Source organism: Gopherus flavomarginatus, chromosome 9, assembly GCF_025201925.1.
Source record: "Gopherus flavomarginatus isolate rGopFla2 chromosome 9, rGopFla2.mat.asm, whole genome shotgun sequence".
NCBI classification, from domain to species: domain Eukaryota; kingdom Metazoa; phylum Chordata; order Testudines; family Testudinidae; genus Gopherus; species Gopherus flavomarginatus.
This window is the reverse complement of record NC_066625.1, coordinates 53362451-53368708: the sequence shown is the minus strand read 5'-3', so window position 1 is coordinate 53368708 and position 6258 is coordinate 53362451.

The window sequence follows — 6258 nt, the reverse complement described above, 5'->3', positions numbered from 1 at the left end:
AGACTAGGAGAGGGATGAGACTGGATTTGCCTGGAGTTGCAGCAGCCGCCGCCGCCTGAAAGGCTAAGTAAGGGTCGCAGCCCAGTCTGGGAACAGAACTAGTGTTTTTTGGTTGTTCCATGTTTCTTTCTCTGTGCTGTGCTGGGGTTGTGGCTGGAAACTGGGCCTGCTACCTTACAGTAGCATATGTTGCTTTGGGGAGTGACATAATCAGCTGTAGTGATGATTTTCAAGAAGAGCTTTGTGGGCTACTAATAATTATTATTATTGTGCTTGTTGGTGTACAAACACCACCAGAAAGATGGTGCCAGCCCCCCAAAAGCTACCACCTAATGGCTTGCGGGGGAGGGGGGGGCACGGGACACAAAGGAGGTGTAAATGACAATAGCTTAGATTCCCTTTGATACACCTCTGCCCTTGGCTCATAGTGGCCAGAATGCCCCACCCAGTGCAAAGTGCTTGTCTCCATGTCCTCTTCTGAGTGTAGGAGTCAGAGGCCTGCTGGGTCGGAGAGCAGACACTGGTTCCTGGGAACAGGAGTCACTTACCTTACATGAGATGAGCTCTGAGTTGGCTGGGAGTGGGAGATCTCTTCCTGCATAGCACATGCAAATATTTTCTTTTAAGAAATCAACTTCCTTCTTTCCTCTTGTTGTTGTTCTTTCGTCCCTGTTTGCGTGTCCTCTCTTTTCTCTTCTAGTTCTCCCTTTTTACTATCAAGGTTAGTAGGGCTGTTTGGAATGGCATAACCTACTTCCCCCCTTTGCTCCATTCACGTTTTAACCATATGAGCCTTAAAGGCAGGTGTGATGAAATATGGTCCTAGCTCTTTTTATTAATTGCATATGTTGATCTGCATCCCAAAATGTGATGTGTCTGCTTGGCTCCTAATAGGATCAGATACTATCAACAGGCTGTGGAGAGAGATAGCTGTCAGGCTGGTGATTATAACCCATTGAGACTGAATGGGTGTCTCAGAGGGGCATTCTCCTGGGTAAGCCCTCATGGCTGCTCCTGCTGAATGGAGGTGGGATGGGGGCAGAGTTTGAATATGGTGGGTCTAGACTGAGACCCCAGACGAGCAATGGGGGATGAGTAGCAGGGCACACTGGAAGGGGTGACTGGGAGAGGGGTCCTGGGAGGCTCAGGCTTGCTAGGACACAAGATTTGTGAGCTGATTCTGGTCCTGTAATGTAAGGGCAAAGCCTGTCTCATCAGTTGTGAAACATAAGATTAGATGAGGCCAGGGGTGGCTCTAGATATTTTGCCGCCCCAAGCACGGTAGGCAGGCTGCCTTCAGCGGCTTGCCTGCGGGAGGTCCCCTGTCCCGCGGATTCGGCGTAACGCCTGCGGGAGGTCTGCCAAAGCCACGGGACCAGCAGACCCTCTGCAGGCAAGCCGTCGAAGGCAACCTGCCTGCCACCCTTGTGGCAACCGGCAGAGCGCCTCCCGCAGCTTGCCGCCACAGGCACGCGCTTGGCATGCTGGTGCCTGGAGCTGCCCCTGGATGAGGCTAAATGTGCAAGCAGGCTGTTTGTTTTTAAAATCCCTTTCCTCTGCCGCTTTGTTCCAACTGCTAAATAAGAGACTTTCTTTTGCCCCCAAGAAGGAATGGGCACCAGGTTTGTATAATTTTTGGTGATGCCCAGAATGGGTCCAAGCAGAGCTGTCCCATCTCTAGGGGCAGCTCTGAAAATATAAGCCCAAACATTGGTGGAGCCAGGCCCATGTTCTTGAATATTGGTGGAGCATGGGCACCATGGGCCCATGTAACTCACTGCCTGTGCAAGAAGGCCATTCACTATGGGTCAGCTTCTCAGAGGTATTTAGGCTCCTAATGTCCCCTGAAATCAGTACAAGTTGGGGACCTGAATATCTTTCAGGATGATGGGCTAGATCACTGGTCACAGGAAGGAAACGCTCCTGCCTAAGAGTGAAAAGAGGCTGGTATGAGGGGGGAGTGTACCTGGGCCCACTCTGGTCTAAGAAGGGAAGAATTGCCAGACAGGTAAGGGCCAGAGGCTGAGCACCTGAGCTGGGTGCTCTGAGACCAGAGGAGCAGCTAGTCCAGTAACTGACAGTGGGATTTCAGAAGAGCGCGTGTGCGTGCGTGCAGTTGGGTGTGTGAAAATGTTTACAAGTCTAACCACACACTGAGGTGTAGGGCCTGACGCCGCACCAGTACAGCTAACAGTCTGCATGCATGGCAAGTCTCCTATCTCCACGACTGCTGTCACTCTCCCAGCTGGCCTGTGTCATGTCCATACAATTGTGCATGCAGGGACCCAGGTTGCATGTGCAGCCTGGATAATTACATGGACGAAATAGAGACTCAATTGCACATTTGATAGAAATCATAGCGAAACTGCTTAGCGGGCGGGCGGGGGGGGGGGCACTGATGTGATGGGAAGTGATTCTTCTTGGGCAGATGTGGTTTGGAGCTGTCCCTAGGATCCCACGTTCTGCTGGGTGTTCCACTAATTCCATGGTTAAAACCTTCCTCTACAGAGCAACTTCCCACTGAGTCTAGGAGCTCAAGTTTCACACTGTGAATCATCCTTCATTATTCACAGTATGGGAATGGCTCAGGCTGCACCTCTAGCTCTGAACCAGGGAGATGAGTGTGGCCTATCTCAGTTTACAATACAGCTGAGGAGGTGTGGGGTTTTGGGAGAGAGGAGGAAAGGGATTGGCTAATGCAGAAGGACTTCATGCCCTGGATGTACTAAGTGACCCACTCTGCCCATCAGTCAGGCACTGTGCCTGATATTTTTTCATTCTCATAGGAATAATGATCTCCGTACAGGATGTTGCCTGGGGCCCATGGATGTTACTAGACTCTTAGCATATTGCACATTGATTATGACCATGTCCCCCATAATCAAGCACAGGAGGTGAAATTCACTCCTGTGCAGGGGGATCGGACTTGGCCCATGCATCATTTAAACTCTGGTTTAAGTGGGATTTAATGGGGTGTCAAGGCCTCTTGTTGGCTCGCCATGCAAGGATTTCCTGCGTACGTGATCCAATGCATGTAAAATGGTGACTGTCAGGATGAAGGAGGTTTCCTAAAATCCTAGCGGAGATTTTAAAGGTACGTCTACACTGTGATGCTAAACCCACGGCAGCCAGGCTCAGAGCCCAGCTCAGCTGACTTGTTCCCACAGTGTTTGGGCTGAGGGGCTACAAATTGCATTGCAGATGCTCAGGCTGGAGCAAGGGCTCTGAGACCTACCCTCCTCATGGGGTTTCAGAGACCAGGCTGCATGTCCTGCAGCCTGAGCCAGGCCAGCAACAGCTGTGCCGTGGGTCTTTTGTCACAGTGTAGATGTACTCTAAATGTCTCACTGAAGCATAGGTTGCAAAAATCCTACCCTGTAGTGGGGAGAGTCTTAATTATCCTTCCGTTATGGGAGGGAGTCTCCTCAGGAGTATGTGCGAGCTTTGGCAGGTGTGCACTGCTGGCCAGCGTGTGAGCCCTGTTTCACATCTGCTTGTGACGTCAGGGCAAAGTCCACTTCTTTCTCTCAGAGACCGTTGCCCTCGGCTTTCCTGGGCTGGTGTGTAATGGAGGCTAACCTGCCAGCTGATCAGCCAGTTCTCTCTCCCTTTCCCCAGCCCTTTGTCCAGTTTGTTAGTTTACACTGTAAGCTCTTTGGGGCATGGACTATGTGCTACTTGGTGTTTATACAGCACCTAGCTTAACTGGGCCCTCTTGATTGGCTCACTAATAAATAATGAAGGACTAGCACTGTAACAATCCATAACTTTATAGGGAGGGAAAACATAAGGCAAGAGATGGCTGGCTGGGGAAATGTGCTTTATATTTATCATTACCAGGTTCTCTTTCAGGATCATTTTCTTTTTATTCCTGCTCCCACTAGAACAGGATTTCTCCTGAAAGAGTCATTTCCTGAATGGCTTTGTAATCAACAGCTGCTGCCCTGATCTCAGTGTGAACCCTGCATGATCTCTCCTCCTTATGGGTTATCAGCTGTTGAAACAGCAGAATCATTGTCTCAGCTCACTGGCTACAGGCTCTGTTATTCAACATGGTATGCTGATGGTTCTTTCGACTCCCTATGACCCAATGGGACTCCTACATTCCTTTGTGCACTGGTGAATCCAGGCCCATTGCTGTTTCTGGAGCCGGGGATGCGATGGGATGGGGAGAGCGCTGGGAGGAAGGAGCTGTTGTATCTAGAGGCACGGGAAGTATGAATGCAGGGGTTGCTGCAGCACCCCCAGGTTTGCACCTGAGGCTCCAGCTGCCGGCCCTGCACCCCTGCCAGCCAGGGGGTCCTGCTGCTTGGGGGCTCTGCTGCAGGCCTGGGACCCAACCGGCCGCCGGCCCTGCGCTTAGGGGCTTTGCTGGGGTCTCAGCCACCAGCCCTACGCCCAGGCTCTGCATCCTCCCCTCGCTGTGGCCCCAGCCTCCGCCGCCTTAACCCTGTCCACGTCCCCCACTCCCAGAGCCATGGCCCTGCTCCCGGCCCCAGCTCTAGGGGGCAGTGAGGGGCACAGACAGGGGTAAGAGGGGTGCATTTTAGCACCCCCACTGCAAAAACTGTTCCAGCACCACTGGCTGTATTAGCAGGAAGACATGTCATCAGGGGGAGAGGCGTTAGAAAGAAGCCATGGGTGGATGGGGTCACTATAGAGAACCTGGTTTCAAGGGAATGGGCCAGCTATGTCCACAGCACTTTCCATTCTGTATTTTGTTCTCAGTCGTGGTATCTGATTCTAATCTCAAAGCATTTCCTGGGTTCCATTGGTCCTTCTCATTGACCAAGTGCAGCCATCTTGGACCATGTGTTTCTGATGGAGTATGTGGTGCTGTGCAGCAGGGGAACCAAACAAGCGTGACTCCGATCTCCATCCCATCCAAAGCATCAAAGTTAAAGGGCAAGGGACAGTATGTTGGTGGTGTAACGTGGCCCAGGGTTTGGCCTGTCTCTAGTATATAGAGATCTAACCATGATCTCCTAGGTAGCTGCCTGTTCATACACTCATGCACCTTCCTCCCCAGCTATAGATTGCTATCAGAATGGAGGCTTCCCCCTTTCAGGCATGGAGTCAACACAGCTGAGATGCTCCTTAAGTTTCAGGAATAGGTCTGTCACCTAGAAGTGAAGTTCCACTTGTACTTCCGTCATCAGCTCAGCACTGATTGAGTTTCACATCCCTCTGATCTAACAGGGCCGAGGGAGCTAGAGGATAGCTGTCGCTCAGCAGCGGAAAACGTGCCTCCAGGAATGACCTGATCTATACAGGTGGAGAAGCTGCTCCCAAGGATCAGGCCATGACTGATCTGGGCAGGGACAGACAGACAGGATGGTATGGGCATGTGGTTTCTGTTCTGGTTATCTTATTGAGTCAGAATGACATGGGCACTGAGTCAGCCGGAACAGGAAGTGTGGCATTTTGCTTGGGAGGTGATGTGTGAATCCTCAGGCTGGCTGAGGAGGGGAGCAGAGTTGACACCTGAGTGCATTTGGGGAGGAAGTGAAACCACCAGATCTACCCTCGGAGACCAGAATAGCTCCAGAAATACCCCCGGCCCCCTTCTGAGGTGCCTTGGCTTGGCTAGGACCGGGGGCTGGACCTGTTCAACTTGAATGGAGAAGTTAGGGGGCATTTCTGCACTATTGGAATACACATGTGTCACAGTGGGAAAGAGGGGCTGAACGACAGCCCCAGATCCATGACTGTTTTGGAGCAACGCCCCCGTTTCACCACCGGCTCCTGGCAGAGCTGTCTCCACTGGATAATCTTTCCAATAAAACCCTTGTCTGGTTGTCCCGTAGTAGCTGAGTGTGGCTCATTAACCCTTTCAGTGCCTTACACATTTGGGGCCAGGCTGCGCTTTGCCTTGCAGTGGATGCAAGGTGGAGAAGCAGACGCAAGTTGTCCTCTACCCCCTATGCCCCTGCATGGGGACTGGGTATGATAGCATGGAATAGCTTGTGAGCGGTACCAGAGCTCTGCCTGACACAGCAGAGGAGCCAGAGGTGGATTTAAAATACTTTTATGCTCTCCCAATTTCCAAGGCAGCTAGAGGCTGATTCTACCCTGAGCATAACTGAAAGCAGACAACCTCCCGCAACAAGCCCCTGCGCCCCCCCCCCGCCCCAATGACGGCACCAACTGCCCACCCCACCCATACCGGACCCCTCCCCAGACGATGGTACTAACTGCCTGCCCAAACCAGACCCACGCCCCCAGCTGCTTTCTGTCACTCAGGGCTTAACTTCCACT